The 19,780-nt window shown below is 37.4% G+C and overlaps 1 pseudogene; it reads left to right on the forward strand.

Annotated features, from left to right (window-relative positions):
• Positions 1-15,845: 15,845 nt before the first annotated feature.
• Positions 15,846-19,448, forward strand: LOC100712889 (U4/U6 small nuclear ribonucleoprotein Prp3-like; annotated as a pseudogene).
• The last annotated feature ends 332 nt before the right edge of the window (positions 19,449-19,780 follow it).

Below are 19,780 nucleotides of genomic sequence, written 5' to 3' on the forward strand. Positions count from 1 at the left end.
GTTAATGCTCATATTATCTGATCAGTTTCGCATGCCTGTATTTGGTAATCTGAGCAACTGTTTTGAAGAAAACAATATACAATATAACAACTATTGGTAAATTCGTGTCATCTTATCTTGAAATTCTATATCACTATTGTTTTGGTACTCTGTTGTTGTTGCTTGATTCTTTTTTGTTTTTTCTATGTTTTCTCTTTAATAAAAAAATGTGAAAAAAAATCCATCACCTGTACACAACCATGAGGCGATGAGATATAAAAAAATAGAAGTTGAAGAATAAAAGAGAACAAAAACAAAATATCAAAGAACAGGATTAAATCAATTTTAAAACCTGTGGGGGAGATGTGTACAGACATAGATAGATAAAGATACCCCACAAACATGTCAAAGGAAGACTACAAGAAGAATATATTCCCAGCGGAACTCATTTGGAGTATGCCTGCTCCATCACTAAGGTATAAGTTGAATTATAAGATCTCACAACTCATCTGAGTGTAATCAAAGTAAATATTAGAGACTAAATGAAAATCAGGTTTCATTGTAAGAAATGTGACCAAAAAAATTATGTGATACTTCTTTATTCTAGAGACATAATTATACTCAGATTAAATGTAAGAAAATACATCACTTGACAGAAAGGTACAGTTTTAAGATACAAGTAAATGTTGTTTATATAATAAGGTTTTGAAGAACAGATAGAGCAAATTAATTTGTTCACACCACCAGGAATATCAAAACATATTAGCTCTCCACTCAGATGTTTGTTTACCAAATAGTCTTTAATAAGTCTAATTTTAAACAATATTTTTAAGTATATACTAACGTTGCTATTCTTGATTTTCAATGTTAAGTATATTTTTACTTGTTGGAATATTAGCTCTTCAAAATCAAAGTGTCTATGAATAAGTTTAACTATTTTCTGAAATCAGTGAATTGATCTTATAAATGTGTATCTGTTCTTTTCATGAGGGAGAGAAGTCTGCTGGCCAAAGTGGAATAAAAACAAAATACAATACAAAAGTCCCAGCCTACACACATTTGACTTCAGGAGCCAGCACTGTGGCCCCTGCGACCTCACTAACATGGAACTAACACAGGAGTCCCCAAAAGTAGTTCCTGATCTGCCACCACCATATGCTTTTTGCTACATTTTTTTCTCTTTTGTTTCAGTTCCCAGTTTATTGTTTCCACTGTTTGAGAAGTGACTTGAATTAGTCTCACCAGTGCCAAGAAAAACAATGGCTTGTAGCAGAACAACACCTTAGCATGGTGATCAGGAGAGGGAAATCTCCTGACTTGAATTTAGGGATAGAAAGAAAGTATCAGAAGCCCAGAGAAGAGACGGGAAATAGCAGCAGATCCTGTCTCTCTTCACTCGAGGAGAGAAGTTTGGGGGAATGAGAGAGCACAGATTCTCCCAGAGAACAATGCAGTGCAAGAAAACTGAAAACTAACTCAAATTTATATTGTAGTACTGAAACAAATTTTAAAATGGGACCTATTTAAAACCCATGTCAAAATTTCTTAAATGTCTCTTTCTCTAAGCATCTTTTCATTCACTGAAATTTACTAGCTATAGTAATATACAGTTTGTCTCCATAGTGGGTATTAATTTACAGTTTGTATCAAAATGATATGAGGTTTCTGTGTACATCCTAAATTGTTTTTTTAATTTTTGTTTTTGTTATTTTATCTCTTTGGTTTTTTTAAACCTAAAAAAAGAGATTATATATGAATATAGTTTTGAGATTATATATGAATATAGTTTTGAGATTATATATGAATATAGTTTTGATTTGAATTTCCTTAAATTCGATTTGTTTTTTTCATATATTATTGGCAATTTGCATTACTTCTTTTGTGAAATGTCTATTCAGATTAAATTAATGGGATAATTTATTATTTTTTTCTGATTTGTTATATATTCTGTATGTTAAACCTCTGCGAGATGAATAGCCAGCAAAGGTTTTCTCTTACTTTTCAGGTTTTCTTTTTACCTCGGTAAGAATTCCTCAAAATAATACCTGATGATTCTTTATAGTTCGGTTGTGTCAGTTACCTTTTCCTCTCAAATTTTCTTTATTTGGGTCTTCTCTGTTATACATCATTAATCTAAAGATTAATGGATCTTTTTAAACTTTAAAAAAGTTTATTTCATTGATCTTTTGTATTTTTAAAGCTATTCATTTATATCTGCTCAGCTTATTATTATTTATTCCTACTGATTTTGGTTTGGTTTGGTTTTGCTTTTTTAAGTCTAAAGATATACTATTAGGTTGTTTATTTGAGCTATTTCTCCTGTCCTTTAGTGTCCTTTCCTTTTGTTTTTACTCCTCTCCTTGTCTCTCCTCTCTGCTCTCTTCTTCCTTTGGTACCTGGAATCGAACTGATGACCTTGCACTTGCCAGGCAGGCACTTATGCTGCTGAGCTAAATCCCTGGCATTCCTTTTTTTCTGTTTCTTTCTTTCTTTCTTTCTTTCTTTCTTTCTCTCTCTCTCTCTCTCTCTCTCTCTCTCTCTCTCTCTCTCTCTCTCTCTTTCTTTTCAATAAACACTTATTCCTGTAGACTTTTTCCTTAGTATTGCATTTGCTGGATCCTAGACATGGTACCACGGCTCATGAACATCATTCTTTCCATGATTCTGGTGGCAAACCAAACAACGTGAGAACCAAATCAAATTAAATACTTAAATTCAATGCTGACCTTATGAGGAGTTTTTATTCAATTCTCATCCAATTCAGTGTGTAACCAGAATCATTAAAAATTACATTTGTGAATCGAGACATCGCTGTATTTTGATATGTTGTTTTTCAATTTTCATTTGCTTCAAGAAACTTTTCCATTTCCCTCTTGACTTCCTCAATGATCAACCAGTCATTCAGTCTCAAAGTATTTGTGTAAACTTCTAGTTTCTTTTGTGACTTCTAGATTCATTTCATCTGATTAAGAAATATACAGGATGTAATTTCAGTTTTTAATTAGGTAAGAGTTATGGCATGAAAAATTATTCTAGAGAAACTAAATATGCTAATGAAAATACTGTTTGCTGTGTAGCTGTTGAGTGGAATGTTCTGTAAAATGCCTGTGAAGTTCATTTTCCCTGGCATAGAACTCTGATGTTCCTTTTGTTCTTTTTTCTTTCCTAGAGATCTGTCCATTGATTAAAGTAGAATATTGAATTCTCCCACTATTATAATTCTGGTGGCTCTCTGCCTTTGTACATCTAATAGTGTTTGCTTTATGAAATTTAGAGCTCTGACATTAGGAGCATGTGCATACACAATTGTTTCATCTTCTTGTTCCATCATCGTATAGCAAAATGATCTTTTTTACTCTTTTTGGCTTGATGTCAGTTTTGTCAGATGTAAGTACAGGTACCTTCATACTTTAGAATTGCTCTTACTTGGAATACTATTTTCTGTTCTTTCACTTTCAGTCTGTATATGTCTTTACCAGTAAAGTGAGTTTATTGTAGACAACATTTAGTTGAGTCTTGGTTTTTAATTCGTTCAGCCAACCTATATCTTTGAATTGGAAAATTTTATTTCATTTACAATTGAGGCTGTTTTTAGAAAACTCGGACCTGTGTCCATCATTCTGTTGATTGGGGGGGGAGGCTTTGAGTATCCTTGGTTTTTCCTCTCTTATACGTCTTTCTGGGCTTTATTGTAGAGATAATGTTAGCTTCGTTGCTATTTCTCTCTTGTATATCTACCTAACTGATAAGATTCATACTTTCACATGCTAACATGATAATAACAATCTTCCTTTACTTTTGGATGTAGTTCTTGCGTAAGTATCTCTTAGAAGACTGATCCAGTCACCACGAATTCCCTGTTTGGTTATCTTGGATGGTCTTTCTTTTTCCTTCATTTCTGAAGGATAAATTTCCTACCCACATAATCTTGGTTGTCTGTTATTTTCTTTCTAAACTTTGTACACATCATTCCAAATTCCTTCTGTTTTGACAGTATTTTACTGAGAAATCTGCTGTTAGTTTAATGGGGTTTGTCATAAACATGACTGATAGTTTTTCTCTGTAAGATTTTAAATTCTTTGTCCTATACTTTTGATAATTTGATTGTAATATGTCATTGTAAAGATCTTTTCTGATCATGTCTATTTGAAATTCTATTAATCTCCTACACATACATGTCCACAACTTTATCAAGGCTAAGAAAGTTTTCTGTTATTATTTCATTGACAATTGCTATGCCCTTATCTTTCTCTTCTTGTCCTTAGATATTCCAGTGAAGTAGATATTTTATTATTCAATGACTTCCCAAATATATTAACTACTCTTTGAATTATTTGTGTTTTTTCTTTATTTTTGTCTGATTGTGATATTTCTAAGCACTTGTCTTCAAGCTCTGATATTTTTTCCTCTTTTATCCAGTCTGATAATGTTTACAAATGAATTGTTATCTCACTTTTTAAAATCTGCCTCTTCATTGCCATGCTGTTTCTGCGTCTTCACTGAATTTGTGCTCATGTTTTGCATTATTTTCCATGTTTTATTAAGTTGCTTATACTTTCTTGGATTTCACTGAGTGTTATAATAATCATTTTTAAAAATTATTTATCAGGCATTACGTACATTTTCATTTTCTTGGAATGCTTTACTGAAGAATTCTTCTGCTTTGAAGATGTCATATTGCCTTATGTTTTGTGTTGTAATTTTCTCACTACTTCTTGGCTGACAGCTGATGAGTATAGGCACAGCGCATATTAGGAAGGAATTAGAAAGATTTACTGTCTCTATGGGTTATTCAAGAGTGGGCATGCTGTGGGAGGTGGGAGGTGTGATTCAGATAGCAGCACACTGTGTGGCCACTCCTACAGTGTGAGTGGCAGTCTCTATCTGGTGACATGGATTTCATCAGACACTGATTGCGTTGGCCCTATTGTTTATAATCTTCTCCGACACTAGGTGCACCATTAGTGATGAGTGCCCTGTAGCACTCTTCTTCTGATTAAACAGTGATGTGCTCAGGTGAGCTCAGGCTTCTTGAAGAGAGGCAGTGAGAGGAACCACAGCACCCACTCACACTCGGTACTATCAGCAGGGTGCTATCAGACAGAGGGTGGGGATTCATGGAGGAGCAGGAATTGCTGTTTTCCTCTCTCCTGCTGCTGTATGAATGCCAGCCTGGGACTGAGATCTCAGGCCTTGGCAACCATAACTGTCTGGGGACATACTGACACTTAGGGTTTTTCTGTCCCATACTCTTAGTTGTTGTGTCTGCCTGGCACCAGCTGGAATGAGTCTCAGCTGAAGAGAGGCAGAAGTCCTTTTGGGACTTCCCTTGACTATGCACTCTCAGGGGTGGGATGACAGCAGAGATTTTCTTCAACAGACTCGGTCAATTTATATTCCCATGGGACAAAGTGAGCGCGGAGCAAGACTACGATTGGTCAAAGTGACTCTCCAGATCCTTTCAACTTGCTTCTCTTAGGGACATGTGACAAAGTGTTTATAGTATTGGTCCAATTCCTCACCCTGTGCCTATGTCTCCCTTATGTTCTTTTTACCAATTTCAAAGTTTTAGGATTTATATTTAGGTTTTTGCTCCATTTTGAACTGACTTTTGTGCAGAGTGAGAAGGATCTGATTTCACTCATCTATATATGGATAGTCCTTTTTTCCCAGTACCATTTTTTAAGAAGACTATCCAGGGGCTGGAGATTTAGTTCAGTGGCATAAGCGCCTGCTTTGCAGGTGCATGGCTGTGAGTTCAATCCCCAGTACCAATAAAAAATAAATTGAAAAAAAGTGTGTACTTTTTAATGTATTCTGTAGGATCTTTTGTTCAGAATTAAATGACTGTACTTGTGTGAGGTTTTTTTTTTTCCTGTGCCTTCTATTCAATTCTATTGATCTATATGTGTGTTTTGTGCCAGTACCATGATATTTTGTTACTGTGGCTTTGTAGTATAATCTGAAATGAGATGTGGTTATGCCTTTTCTGTTGCTCTTGCTGTGTAGGATTGCTTTTGCTGTTCTGAGTCTTCTGTGGTCCTATATGCATTTTAGGATTATTTTTTGTAGCTCTGTGAAGAATTTCATTAGAATTTTGATGGAGGGTGAATTGCATCTGCAGATCACATTAACATGGTAATATAGCTATAATAACAATAGTAATTTTGTTAGTTCATAAACAGCGGAGGTCTTCTAGTGTCTCCTTCAATTCCTTTCTTCAATGTTATGTAACTTTCATCATAGAAGTTTTTCATCTCGCCAATAGAGGTATTTAATATTTTTTAATCTATTGTGAATGTAATTGTTTTCCTAATTTCTTTTTTGGCTAATTCATTATTAGTGTGTAGCAAAGCTATTGATTTCTTAGTTTGGTTTGTCTTCTGTCCATCTTCTTAGAACCACTTATTTTCTTATTTTTTTATTAAATTTATGTCCATCCTTGTGAACATAAAGTGGTTCTCATGTGGTTTACATTTATATTTTCCTAATGACTAATAAAGCTGAGCATGTTCTCATGTGTTGTTGGAAATATTGGGCTTACTGTTATATCTTGTCTGGAAAAATGTTTATTCGTTTGTCCATTGGCTATTTTTGCATGAATATTTTTCACGTAAATAATAGAATCATTTTATCTAATTCCATTTGCAGCAAGTCACTTTTAGAATTCGAGAAAAAAATTACATTGGATATATAATTAATTTGGGTTCAGTTGTATTTACATAATAGTTTTACTAGTCAGTAATCTGACATGTGTTATATCATTCAAATATTATGATTTTCAGAAAGGTTAGATTTTTAAACCATAAATCTTACACAATGCTTGCAAGCTTTTACAAGCTTACTTTAAAAATTCCTGTGTAGTCCTTCCTTCATTCATTTTCTATATGTCAAAACATTTTTTATTAAATTTTATATTACTTGATTATGGTTCTCATTTCACAATGTATACATACCAAGTACCAAATTGTACATCTCAAATATATATAAAGTCTATAAGTCAATGATAGCTTCATAAAATTAAGTTTTTAAAGAATTAATTTTAAATTTTAAATAACTTTCTCCTCTTTGGATTTTTATGTTTTCTACTGATATCAGTAAATTTTGGTGACCAATTCTATACTGTTTTGTGTAACTTCCAACTTACTGTTTTATGTTGCAAAACTCTTTGAATACTGTTTCCAACTTTTCAAGGGAAGAAATACTTTAAAAATAATATTCCTATGCAAATATTTGTACTATCCCTAGTACCTAGCACAATTATTGAGATGTGCCTACTGACCTTCTAATATTTATAGGAGATCATCTTATCACTTGATACTTAGAAGAGAAGCTATTATATAGAGTTCTAGGTACTGTTTATAGGTTATTATAATTTCTGGAATCACTCCCAAAATATAACAAGGAAGTAAAAAGATTAGAACAATTGCTTTGAAAATAGCATCAGGAGAGAAAAATTCAGGAGAAAAATCAAAAGAAGAATCAATAGAACTTACCAAAGTGTGCTTCTTATGTATATTCATTAATGCACATAGGAAATAATATATTATGTATTCTGGAGTAGCTATAGGTATTCTAAAATTCTTGTACTGCCATTCAAAACTGTATTGATACGGTACTTTGTTTTTTTTTAATAAGACTTGAAAACATGAAATCTCTATAACCTTTGAAGTAACAATATATAGAAGACACTTTTCAGGACTAGGTAGGTACTCAGTGGTATAGAGCATGGTAAACATGTACAAGACTGTGGTTCAATCCCCAGCACACACACACACACACACAAACACACACACACACACACACACACACACACACACACACACACATGTTTATACACTACTACAGTTACCAGATTTTGTTCTAACATGTTTCACTGACAAAAGAATTACAATTAGAGAAGCTTTTTTAAATCTTTGAATAAATTTTCACCTAGTTATAATTCATATAGTTATAAACCTCTAGAAGAACTTAGAGTTTTGGTTCTGTTGGGCAGCTACCATTTATAGCACAATCACACATGAATAATAATAACATATAATTATAAATGTCTTCTACCAAACTCATTAAGCAAAAAAGTAATATTATTTACAAATTTAAGCTAAAATTGTGTTTTTGTCAGGTGAAATAAGACAGAAAGCAGATGTAAGAGAAGGCTTTTATTTTACCTTTATCATTCTCTTCTTTCTCAGACATTCTTTCTCTCTCTTATGTATGCTATGTGGTTCTGAGCTAAGTTACACCCATTACATATACTCAGAAAATCAGGTGCTTGTTTTATTTTTCACAATCATTATGGTAATGGTAGATTCAGCAAATGGTAGTACTTTTAAAACTTTCTCCAAGAAGTGGTATTATTCTTTCTGCAAATAATATTTCCATGCCCAATTTCAATCTCAGAAAAGAAAACTAATTCTACCATGTGCTCGCAGTGACGGAGAGCCTTTGGGTAACAGCAGGATTACTGCACATTTTGGATAATTCTGAGCTGAGGAAACAACTTTGGCACAACTGTTATTCAATAATTCAGTGAAAATATCAAATAAACGCTCCCTGGAACCAAGTAATCCTGGAGTTTTCCCAGTTTGTCAGCACTGCCAACTTGGCTTCATGGCTTTGCAAGCTGTATATTATGGTCTGTTCCAAGGGCATTGCTCCATCTGTGACTCAAACACTGACCCTTTGTTGATGTTGCATTCTGGCAATTGATGACCATGACAATTAATGATATGAAGTAGTTATTTACCCATCTGACTTGAAAGCTAGAGTATTTCAACATATCTTTTCTCCTCTAAACCTTTCCATTTCAATTCTTATCATGGTTCTCTTAGTCCTCCCTGACTTTGATAACAACAAGCCACAGAATGGGTAGTTTATAAATATAAATTAATCCCTCACTATTCTGGAAGCTGAGAAAAAGATCAGATGTGGTGTCTAATAAGGGCTCATTTACTGGTTCATAGATATCCACATCTTACTTTATCCTTACCTAGAGAAAGGGCAAAGCACGTTTCTTGGGTTTCATTTATCAGAGCCCTAATCCTGTTCATGAAAGTTCAGCCCAAGTTCTACTCATCTCTAAAAGGTTGGGGATCAGAATTTCAATGTGTGACTGTTTGCAGTCTCTCTGTTTGAATGTTCACTTTGTATGCTTTGATACTGTGACTTGAGCAACTATCTCTAAGATGATAATGTGCAATCTATTAACTGGTGATTTCTTACTGTGTGTTTTTTTTTTTTTGTAGTTCTGTATTACTTGTACCCTTACACCACTTTGTTTTGTTTTGTTTTTTCTCTTTTTCCTTTTAAATATAAAAAAAGAATTTCAATGTGTGAATTGGTGGGAGAGCAAACATTCAGACAATAGCAAATTCCACTGTAACCATCGGAAAGGAAATGTGTCACTAGGCAGTAACCACTGTGTTAAGTGGTCTCCATTCATTACAAATTAATCAAATGAAAGGTAGTATTCAGTATTCTAAGGGGCCATCCCTCATGTCTGAAGTTTGTAGGTTTATAAAAGAAATTTTTAAGAAGTTGCCAAGGAGAAAATTGCCGTTAAGGTGAAACTTATGTTTTTTGGCTGGTTTCAATTCCATTACTTATACACAGATCTCTCTTGCATATTGAGATTTCTTGTATGTATAGGGATAAGATATATTTTGCCAGCTGGGCATAGTGGCACACACTTGTAATCCCAGCACCCAGAGACTGAGGCAGGAGGATTTCCATGAGTCCAAGGTAAGTCTGGGCTATATAAGCAAGTTCAAGACCAACTTGCACTACTACATAGTGAGACTCTACCTCAAAAAAACAAAGAAGAAAGAAAGGAAGGAAGGAAGAAAGAATGAACCGAACCGGTAAAAGAAAGAGAAAAAAGAAAACAGGGAAAGAAAGAAAGAGAAGAGAAGAGAAGAGAAGAAAATACTTTATTTCATGATTGAATATTCTTTAAAATCCCTTTTGGCCTTTTTCTATTAACATTCTGATCACACACACACACACACACACACACACACACACACACACACACACAGAAAGTCACCAAAGAGAAAGAGACTTCACAGCCTAGGCAAGACCAATTAGGATCGCTTCAGCTAATCCAAGTTGTTTCTACCTTGTAAACAACAGACAGCTGGGTTATGGTGTCTTTCTAAGAGCATGATATGATTTCAAGAATATGAAACTGATAAATTCTGCTTCTTGGCCCGATGTTTAACTCCACTCATTCTCCATAAGTCTGAGCATGTTGTTTATTTCCCCCAAAGTGGTACAAAGCACTGCATTCAAACTAAACCAGACAACTGGTACAGGATCCACACAACATACAAGCCTGCCATGTGCAAAACTGGCCTCTCAACTCTACTTTCATTCTTTCAAATTACCATCAGTGATGATTCAAAGGATGCAGATTCTAGGACCAACCCTTCATAGAGTGCTGGAGGCTCAAATCCACACAGTGAATAATGAAGCCTGATACTTGAATTTTCTTGAGTTCCTGTTCCTTTTCATAGTTTTTATGATGCTACTAAAGCATCATAAGTATATAGATCAGAGTAGAAAAATAGATATTGTAAGTAGGTAGATTAGCATAAAAGAGTTTCATCACAAATGATGATTCCAACATATTTAGAATAATACTTAAGACTGAATAAGGAAAGAATTCTTAGGTCAGGAAGAGATCCAACAGAAATGAATACTGTTATTCCTTCATGATGTCTGAATGAGAGTGCTTGTGCCATGTATTTGTCAGAGATCTAAATGAATGACATTCAGTGTGCTCACATTCAGAATCAAGAGCAAAAATAAGAAATGATGAGTCTATGCTGTTTGCAGACTGTGTGTAGAGAACAAAGCCACAACAGCAAGCAAGCCCAGTCTGGGAACCAGTGCCTTGTGCCTGCCACTGCTGGACTGGGAAGAGATAGACCCCAGTTTCTCCCCATGAGTCAGCACCATTCACAGACTGGGAGTAGAGAGAACAACACCACACCAGGGAGCAAGCCCAGTCTGGGAACCAGAGCCATGCACAGGCCACTGCCAGACTGGGAACAGACAGACCCCAACCCCTTCCAGCAAGCAGGCTGGCAAACAAGAAGAACCAACTCGCCACCTCCCCCAAGAGACTGGATTATCCAGAGAAACACAGGCTGTGATGATAGCTATGGAGGTGAAATGCAATTGAATACCTGTGGTGCTTTCTTGTCTCACTAACAATTAGGTCTAGGGCCAGTGGTCTGATCATAGGTTCAGAGGACAGTGGTACGCAGTGTGAGATCCTTCTGAGCGTTGCAGCCATTGTTGATTCCCTATGGTCTTGTTTTGAGGTCCTATATAATTTCCACTGTTTTATTGGGTTGGGTCTTACTCTTTGGTTTTGTTTGATTATGCTAAATCCAATGGCAAGAGAAGCTGTTTCAAAGAAATCAAGATACATTATGGTAGCAATTTTGGATTTACTACAGGCTTGTTTTGAAGTCCCTTATTGCATTCATTGTTTTGTTTTTATTGTTTTTAACCTATTCTGTTCTGGTTTTTATTATGTCCGTAGTTATCTGAAGCTATTGTAAAGAGTCACAGGCATTATGGTAACTATTGTTGATTTTGTAATGTTTTGAAGTCCTGTATCTCTCACATTGGTTTGTTTTGATTGGTTTTATTCCATTTTATCCTCTTTAAAATAAAATATTAAAAAATAATAGATGATCTCCAAAGCGTCACAAATTGTATCTCAGAATATTGCTTTGTGTTGTTTTACTTTTAAATAGACTAGTCCATTTGTGGCACTGTCATTGAAAACATAACTAATATCATTTCTGTTGATTTGATGAAAATTAAAAGTTAAACAGCAGTGCATTGAAAGTCCCTACCCATTATGTATTTTTGAATCATTTTTTATTTCTTGAAATTCATAAGATGAAGTTTAAGGCCGCAATAATGTAGTTAGAGATTAAAAAAAAATTATGATTGTACACAATTTATAAGACCAAACTCTAATCCTAATCCAGAAATTGGAGATCATTTTTGTAAATCACTGTTTCTATTGCATTAACGGTTCAATCAATCCTCACTAACAACATAGTTTAAACTTCCAAACATTAGGATGTATACTTCTGGTAATTAATATTCTTGACATTTGAGGGAGCAGAATCTTGATCTCTTTCTCTTCATTTTAAGACAAAGACTGGTATATGCAATCAGCCAAATCTAACTATCATGTTTATTCAGAATAAGCAAGATCTGAGAATTATCTGGTGGATCTTCTAATATATAACCTTGAGGCTGAGCTAACATTTATTGTCCAAATAAAACATTATGAATGTCACAGCAAATTTAGATGGCAAAATTCTAAGCAAAATGCTGGGTGCTGCTCCATTTCAATTTTGAAATTCTCCTCTATTTTTTGAAAAGCGTGAAATAGAGTAGTGAAAAACACCTTGTTTTTTCTCAAATTGTATCCTATTTCTTTCCAGGGACAAGGTTATACAACATACTCAAGCTTACCTTGCATTTAGATACAGCTATATTAGACTAAATTACTTTCAGCAAACATAAGCTGTGTGATGCCTGCTATTTCCACACCTGGCCTTTAGATCCCCCCTACAGATACACACATCTCTTCTTTTTCCCCTACTCACTGGATAAATGGAGGAAATGTCTAGAAGTCAGAGCAGGAAATGAAGGAAGGCAGAACTATTTGGGTCCTTTAGCAATACACAGGCGAGAAGTGACCAACAGTGAGAAGACAGTTTCCCATATTTTACATAAACTATGAATATGTTAAGTGCATGAAATTTTAAGATTATTGTATCAGCTATTCTCTGCTAAGCCAATCAGGGTGATCCAATAATGATCATAGTAATATCGTCTCTGTTAAGATTTCTGAATGATGAGCAGATAAATCATCATTATTAACAAATCACAAATATGATATCACAAATCATAAAAATGATTACCTGAAGAGCAGCTTTTATTTTCTGAGTACCCTTAGATGCCAAGTGAAACACAGTTTTGCTAGAGATTTAGCTCAGTGGTGCAAGCTCCTGCTTGGCAATTGCAAGGTCATGAGTTTGATCTCCACTACCAAAAACAACAAGAACAACAACAAAACAAAAGCAATCAAACCAAAAAAACACACGATTTTGTTGTCACTACTTACATATCATGAAATGAAAAGCCAGCTGATTAAATAACTGGTAGGAGATCAGTCACTTCATACATAATGAAGATAGGATTCAAATCCAACTCTGACTGCAAACACTGAAGTGTTAAGGACCAAGCTATGTTGACTCTCCATTCTCACTCCCAACCTGTCTCTTTCTTGACAGTTACAGAGTCAAATCAATCTGTTTCATCACATAAGAGGATGCTTACTATTTGATAAAACCTATTGTGCTGGATATTTATAATTCTTAAACCTGTTGAAAATTATATCTCTGAAGTTTAAGTCTGTAATCATCAAAGATTTAGCTTACGCTTAACATGATCCACTTACACTACTTTCAGTAGAAAACAGTTTGCTCGGTGATATTAGCTTCCAGAGGCTGACTGGTTCCCATATAGGAACAATCTACATATTGCACATTGGCATCAACAATAGAGACCTTTCTAGTCATCCAGTGAGCGCTGTATATGTACAAGAGATCACAAATTCACAGTGGCTAATTTTGCATACTTCCTTAAGGGATAAATGGAGCCTGGAGATTATGGTATTATGTTTTTGAGACTTCCAGTTAACTCTTGGGATGAGCCATCCTTTCCCACCCAGAAAGACTAACTAAAACTATTAAAGTGAAAAAGAACACTCCAGAGCAAGATCCTTCGTAGCATAAAACCATCTCCACTCTCTTGAGATATCCTAAGATTATCTTTCTGCTAAGTTATCAACCTCTGAATTTTCCGCTAGTCCTTCCTATCATTGTACACACCCATTGCATTGTACTCACCCAATAAATAATGGCTGGTTTGAAGTATCTGGGTTTTTTCCTGTCCTGAGGCATTGACCTCCCAGCCCCTCATCATGCATTACTAAATCTGTCTCTGTTTCTTGGTTTATCCTTCTGTGTAACCCTCATATAGCAGTTGGGGATCTTGGCCAGGTCCCTGATACATATAAGGTCACATAGACACTAAGATTGTGGGAAACTAGAAATGATGCTTCTTTCAGCAGTAATTGGTTATTGGGAGAACAGAACAAAGGTTGGCAATAAAAACAAAGAACAAAACAGCAGTCTTGGGAACCACAGAGCTTCTGTATGAGGACTTCTAAGTTTTGAAGTCTGGTCATATCTGTTCTGATAAGCTTTTGAGTATTTTCATAGTGTGAATTCCCTGAAGTTCTTAACTACTATGTTCATAAACACATGTGAGGCACTGACCACCTTCAAAATGTCGATGTGAAAAATAAATTTGAGGGCCTGGGGATTTAGCTCAGCGGCATAAGCACCTGCCTTGCAAGCAGGCAGTCAAGAGTTCGATTCCCCAGTACCGATAAAAAAGGGGGGAAAAAAAAAAGAAAAAGAAATTTGGAAGTAAAATTGTCAGAGTTAGTTTTAGTTTTAAAAAACAGTTCATTAAATGATGCTAAGAAAATCACAGAGAGACGGAGAATTCTATTTCTAGTTGGTACAGAGCATACCTGGTGGAGTGTTTAAAAGGATTAGACTCTGACCTCAACCTTGACTTCAGTCGTGGCTCCCTCACTGGTTTATTACATCACTATTTTGTAAATTACATGAAGCCAGGTGTGTCTCATCCACATCTGTGCCACTTACAGCCTCTGCCTTGGTACAGAATTTAGTAATTAATAATCTTTCATGAATTATTTTCACTGCAAATAGCAAAATAATAAGTGCATTTTATTGACTTAGATTAAACAGAAAGTATCAGTGACTCCTGGGTAATTGGGAAGGAAAATGCATTGACAAAATGGGTTTCCAATAACCAGAATACTCAGATATATCATTTCCAGAATGGTTGCTTTAGTAAATCAATTTTATATCATTTTTAATTGTCAAACATGCACAAATTAGCCTCCAAACATCATGTAACCTGATGCAAAATGATGGACTCTGACGACTGGGGATTTGGAGCCAGCTGTCCTGATTTGTTTCGGCTTCACCTGCACCCCATCTGGAGGCAGCTGGCAGCCCCAGAAGAGGATTTCTTGAAGACCGTGCAAGGAAAGAGCTGCAGTGTGTGAAGATCCAAAAGGAACTGGTCATCCCACTGATCCAGAGTGACTATCCAGGCAGCCTTTGTCCCAGACTTCTGGGCCATCCACAGAGGCTTTGGTGGATGGGATATTGTACAGGTTGTGAAGGAGTTTACTGAGTAATTGAAGTAGTCTCTGAAAAGAATGTGAGTGTTGACCCTACACTCGCTATCCTCATAATCCAGAAAGAATGTACTTCCAGTGGGAAAAGGCAGACAGAGAACCCTGAAGTGACAAAGTGCCAGAGGACAGTTATGAGGCAGTCCCTGTGGAGACCTATGGGCTGCCTGTGCTGCAGGACATTGGCCACACTTAGTGGTGAAGTCAAGTGGTGAAACCCTTTATAAACTCACTGAGGCTTAAAGGGTAAGGGCTGGGTGCCAATCTGCCCAAGGCCCAGACCTTGGCTTCCAGTGGCTCCTACCACGCCCCACCAAGGCTAGATGGAGAGCAGCAGAAGATACGGAAGACCAGCTTTAAAGGCTGGTGCCTGCAGGAGCTGTGGTGGTACTTTCTGGACCTGAGAACTCTACTGGAAGGTGAAAGGCCTTGATCCTAACAATGTACAGGCCATAGTGTGTCTAGCAGTGGGCAGTTGCATGGTGACTGTTAGTGAGTACTGCCCACAATCTGTGTCCCAGCAAGAGTCAACATGAAGTTGCATCCTTCCCAGATAAGTAAAACTTTCTGGGGCAACACAGGGGAGCAGACTCATCAAGAAAAGCACTCTAGAATAAAGACATTCAAGGCCAGTGCGATGTGTAGCATTCAGAGCATAAGTGGAAACACCTGGCAGGTCAAGGAGGTGGAGGAGGCCAAGGGTCTGTGGCCAAGAGAACAGCCAGGGACCTGTGTGTGCTATGTGGACAATCTGCTCAAGGGTAGTATTTCTCAGGTTTTTCTGGGTCACATTTCAGAGTCCAACTGTTGGGGACGACAAATTCACAATGGTTAACTTTGCATACTTCCCTTAGGGATAAAATGGTGGTTTTGGATTATTAGTACCACCTATTTGAAATTTCTCACTAATTTTTTTTGTTTTTGTTTCTTTCTGTTTGTATATTTGTTGGGAATTTTTGGCTTTATTTTTGTTGTTGTTGTTTCTTTAAGACAGGGTCTCACTGTGAAGTTCAGGCTGGCCTTGAGCTCACTTTGTAGCCCACACTGGTCTCTAACATACAACGATCCTCCTGCCTCAGCTTCACCTTACTGCTGGGATTACAGGCATGTGCCACCATGCTCAGCTCCGCTGACTCGTTAGGGCTGAGCTACCTATGCTTTTTTGAGTCAGCCCAGGATTATACTTGCCCATTGAGGCATAAACCTCTGAGCCTTCTGTCAAATTTGAATCTTTCACTAGCCCTGCCTATCACTGCATATACCCAATATATAGTGGCTGTCTGGGAGTGTTGGGTGGGACCCATCTGGAAATTTTTAGCCTAGTAGAATTTAGCCTGTTAGGGCTGAAGTTTGTGAGGTGTGGAGTCATTCCCCTTTTCTGGGAAAATGGTATTAAGAGAGAGCTAGATATGCTGAAACCATGGGAAGGGAAGTCAGTGAAGCCAGTACTATTTCTTAGAGCCCACAGTGATCACAGCAACACTGAACTGTGTGGGGAATGGCATGGACAAGAAAAAGGAGCTGACCGTCTGCAACCTTTGCTCCAAGATTCTTCACTCTGCTCTGTGGATAAACTCTTTATAGCTGTAGAAGAAGGCTAAAGCTCCTGCATTCCAAGTCTGGCAGTGACAGACGCACAAAACAAAAACTAAGGGAGATGTTCTGTGATGATTCTGAAATCTCCAAGGAATCATTAGGAGGAAAGAAATGACAAGTATCCCATTTTGAGGGGGTAGAAGAGGAGCCAGAGGTGATCCTCTGAGAGCCCGGGAGGAGAACCAGCGGCTACCCAAGACCCGGCCATGTTGGGACTTAGGCAGCTGAAAAATTAAGCAATTTACCTGCCCTCTTGGTAAGTGCCCCTGGCACTGGCCGGGAGGAGAACAAGTCAGCTGTTCCCATGAGCCTACTGATATGCAGGCTGAAAATCAAACATCCCCCATCCTATCAACAACTGGGGACAGAGTTCTGAGCATCTCTTGGGAGGATGACCGTATGCAATATAGCATATTAGGGGGATTTCCTTCTATGTTCTGTTTCAAGGCAAAGGTTATTTTCACTGTTATGTTTTGTAATGATGGTTATGTTCTATTCAATATTCTCCTTCAATTGGTTTTATAATGGTCTGTTATTGGTTTGATTTTGCTTTACCTAATTGACTGGACAACTATTGTGAAGATAACGAGATATACTATAGTACCTATTACTCCTATCCCAGTATCTTGCTTTGAAGTTCTATACCAATGTCACTACAGTGTCTTCATTGGCTTTATCTTGTTCTGTTGTATTTTTACTACATTCTAAATTAAAAATAAGATAAACAGATGATGGAGGTGGCAACATGACAAATCAAAGAGAGGAGAAAACAGCTCAGCTTCATTGGCCTCCCACACCTCAGCCAAAGACTCCTTTTTCATCCCAACTAGAGCAACTTCCAATAGGCAACTCTACCCAGCCTCTCTGGGCTGCCACTTTCGTGAATGATGCCATGGAGGAGGCAAGGAAAGCAGCTGAACTGCAAGCCTGAAATCAGACCCAGCTGGCCCTGAAGCCAGGCCTCATTGGCAGTGCCAACATGGTGGGCCTACCTAATCTCCATGCAATGGGCATTGCTGCCCCAGAAATAGAGTTTAAAGGTCAAACTAAACCTGCATCACTATTTCTAGATGAGCAAGGTCACATTGTAGATGCAATAGACAGGGAGACTGAGCTGACACCTCATATGCCTATACAGAACAGCTCAAGTAACAGCTCAAAGAAAAGCCATCAGAAGACATGGAGCCCAATACATGTTTTGACCACCGCATCTCAATTGTCCCTTCACGATGCCAGAGATGCACATTTAAATTTCATGACAAGTGTAAATTTGAGAAGATTGCTCAATGATTATGGACAAAGGCTCAACTGGAGAAGCTGCAGGCAGAGATTTCACAGGCCACGTGGAAAACAGGCATTCATGCTTCAACTAGGCTTGCCCTCGTTGCTGCTAAGAAAGAGCTAAAGGAAGGAGACACCCCAGAAATTGAGTGGTGGGACTCTTACATCCTACCCATTGGCTTTGATCCTACAGAGGAAAATTCCTAAGGAGAAGACTATTTTGGAATCACAAATCTTGTTGAATATCTGGCCCAGCTCAATCCTTCAGTTGATAATGACACACCAGTTACTCTGGGGGTTTATCTTACCCAGAAGGAGCAGAAGAAACTTCAGAGGAAAATGTGATGAGGAGCACAAAAGGAACTACAAGAGAAAGTCAGGCTGGGCCTGATGCCTCCTCCAGAACCCAAAATGAGAATTTCTAACTTGATACAAGTATTAGCAATATAGAAGCCACTGAATACTCCACAACAGTAAAAGCCCACGTCAGAGCTCAGATAGCCAAAAGACAGAAGGTTCATGAAGAGGCCAATGCTGCCTGGAAACTGAATACAGCAGAACAGAGAAAGGTCAAGAAAATTAAAAAGCTTAAAGAAGGTATTTCACAGGGAGTACATATTTCTGTACATAGAGCAACCCAAATAGAGCTCAAAATTTGAGCACCCCAGCCAAGAAGTTCAAGACTGAAGCCAATGCTGGGAAGCTGGACCTGGCAAGGGCAGTGGTATTGCACAAGGGTATCAATGTAATAGGAGCAAAACAGGACACCAAAGCTTAGAAGAAATTCAAGCGTTTTATGCTGGATTGAATAAAGTGGAATGAACAGATATCTAACACAAAGGAGGTGAGGAGGAGGAATCTGATGACGAAGCGGTGAAGAAAACTAACAAATGTGTACTAGTCTGTACTAGTCTGGGAGGGTACAGCCAAAGACTGGAGTTTTGGAGAAATGAAGTTTAAACAGTGCTTTATGGAGAACATGGCTCGTGAGCATTTCAAAAAGCATGGCGCCGAACACTACTGGGGCCTCGACTGGGTGAATCTGGGTTGGCGTTCACTGGCTGAGACTGCTGTGAACCCTGGCCTCTCTCCTTTCGCCGCCCTCTTCAGTCCTCACCCTACTCTAATTCACAACCCACTTCAGCTTGGCTGTGTGATCTCAGACCGGTGCCAAGCACATGTTGGGGCAAAGAGAAAAAACCTTGCTCCTAACCCGCAGCTTAGTGCTTTCCTTTATCCCCTTATTGCATATGATTAAAGAGTTATTTTTAAAAATCATGCAATCATTACAATAGCTGTACAACATCTTGTGTGTGACACTGCTTCTGGGCCTCGAAGTTAGTTAATGTATAATATTCACCGCCCCTCTCTCTTTTTCCAATGTTTTGTCTAAACATTGTTTCTTAAGTAGTCATATTGATCACATTGATTAATACTCCCGGTAGATGATGAAAAAGATCGATTTGCTCTTGTGACTCTCAGCTATAGCTACAATATCTGGAGTGTTGCTTCCTTGAACTCCATAAGAGCTCTCTCCTCAGACTCTTTCCATTCCTGCTCATTACATCTGCAGATGGAAATCAGGTGTGA

The sequence above is a fragment of the Cavia porcellus genome, unplaced genomic scaffold (assembly GCF_034190915.1).
Source record: "Cavia porcellus strain 051 isolate PalLab524CR breed Dunkin Hartley unplaced genomic scaffold, mCavPor4.1 scaffold_10, whole genome shotgun sequence".
Classification (NCBI taxonomy): Eukaryota; Metazoa; Chordata; class Mammalia; order Rodentia; family Caviidae; genus Cavia; species Cavia porcellus.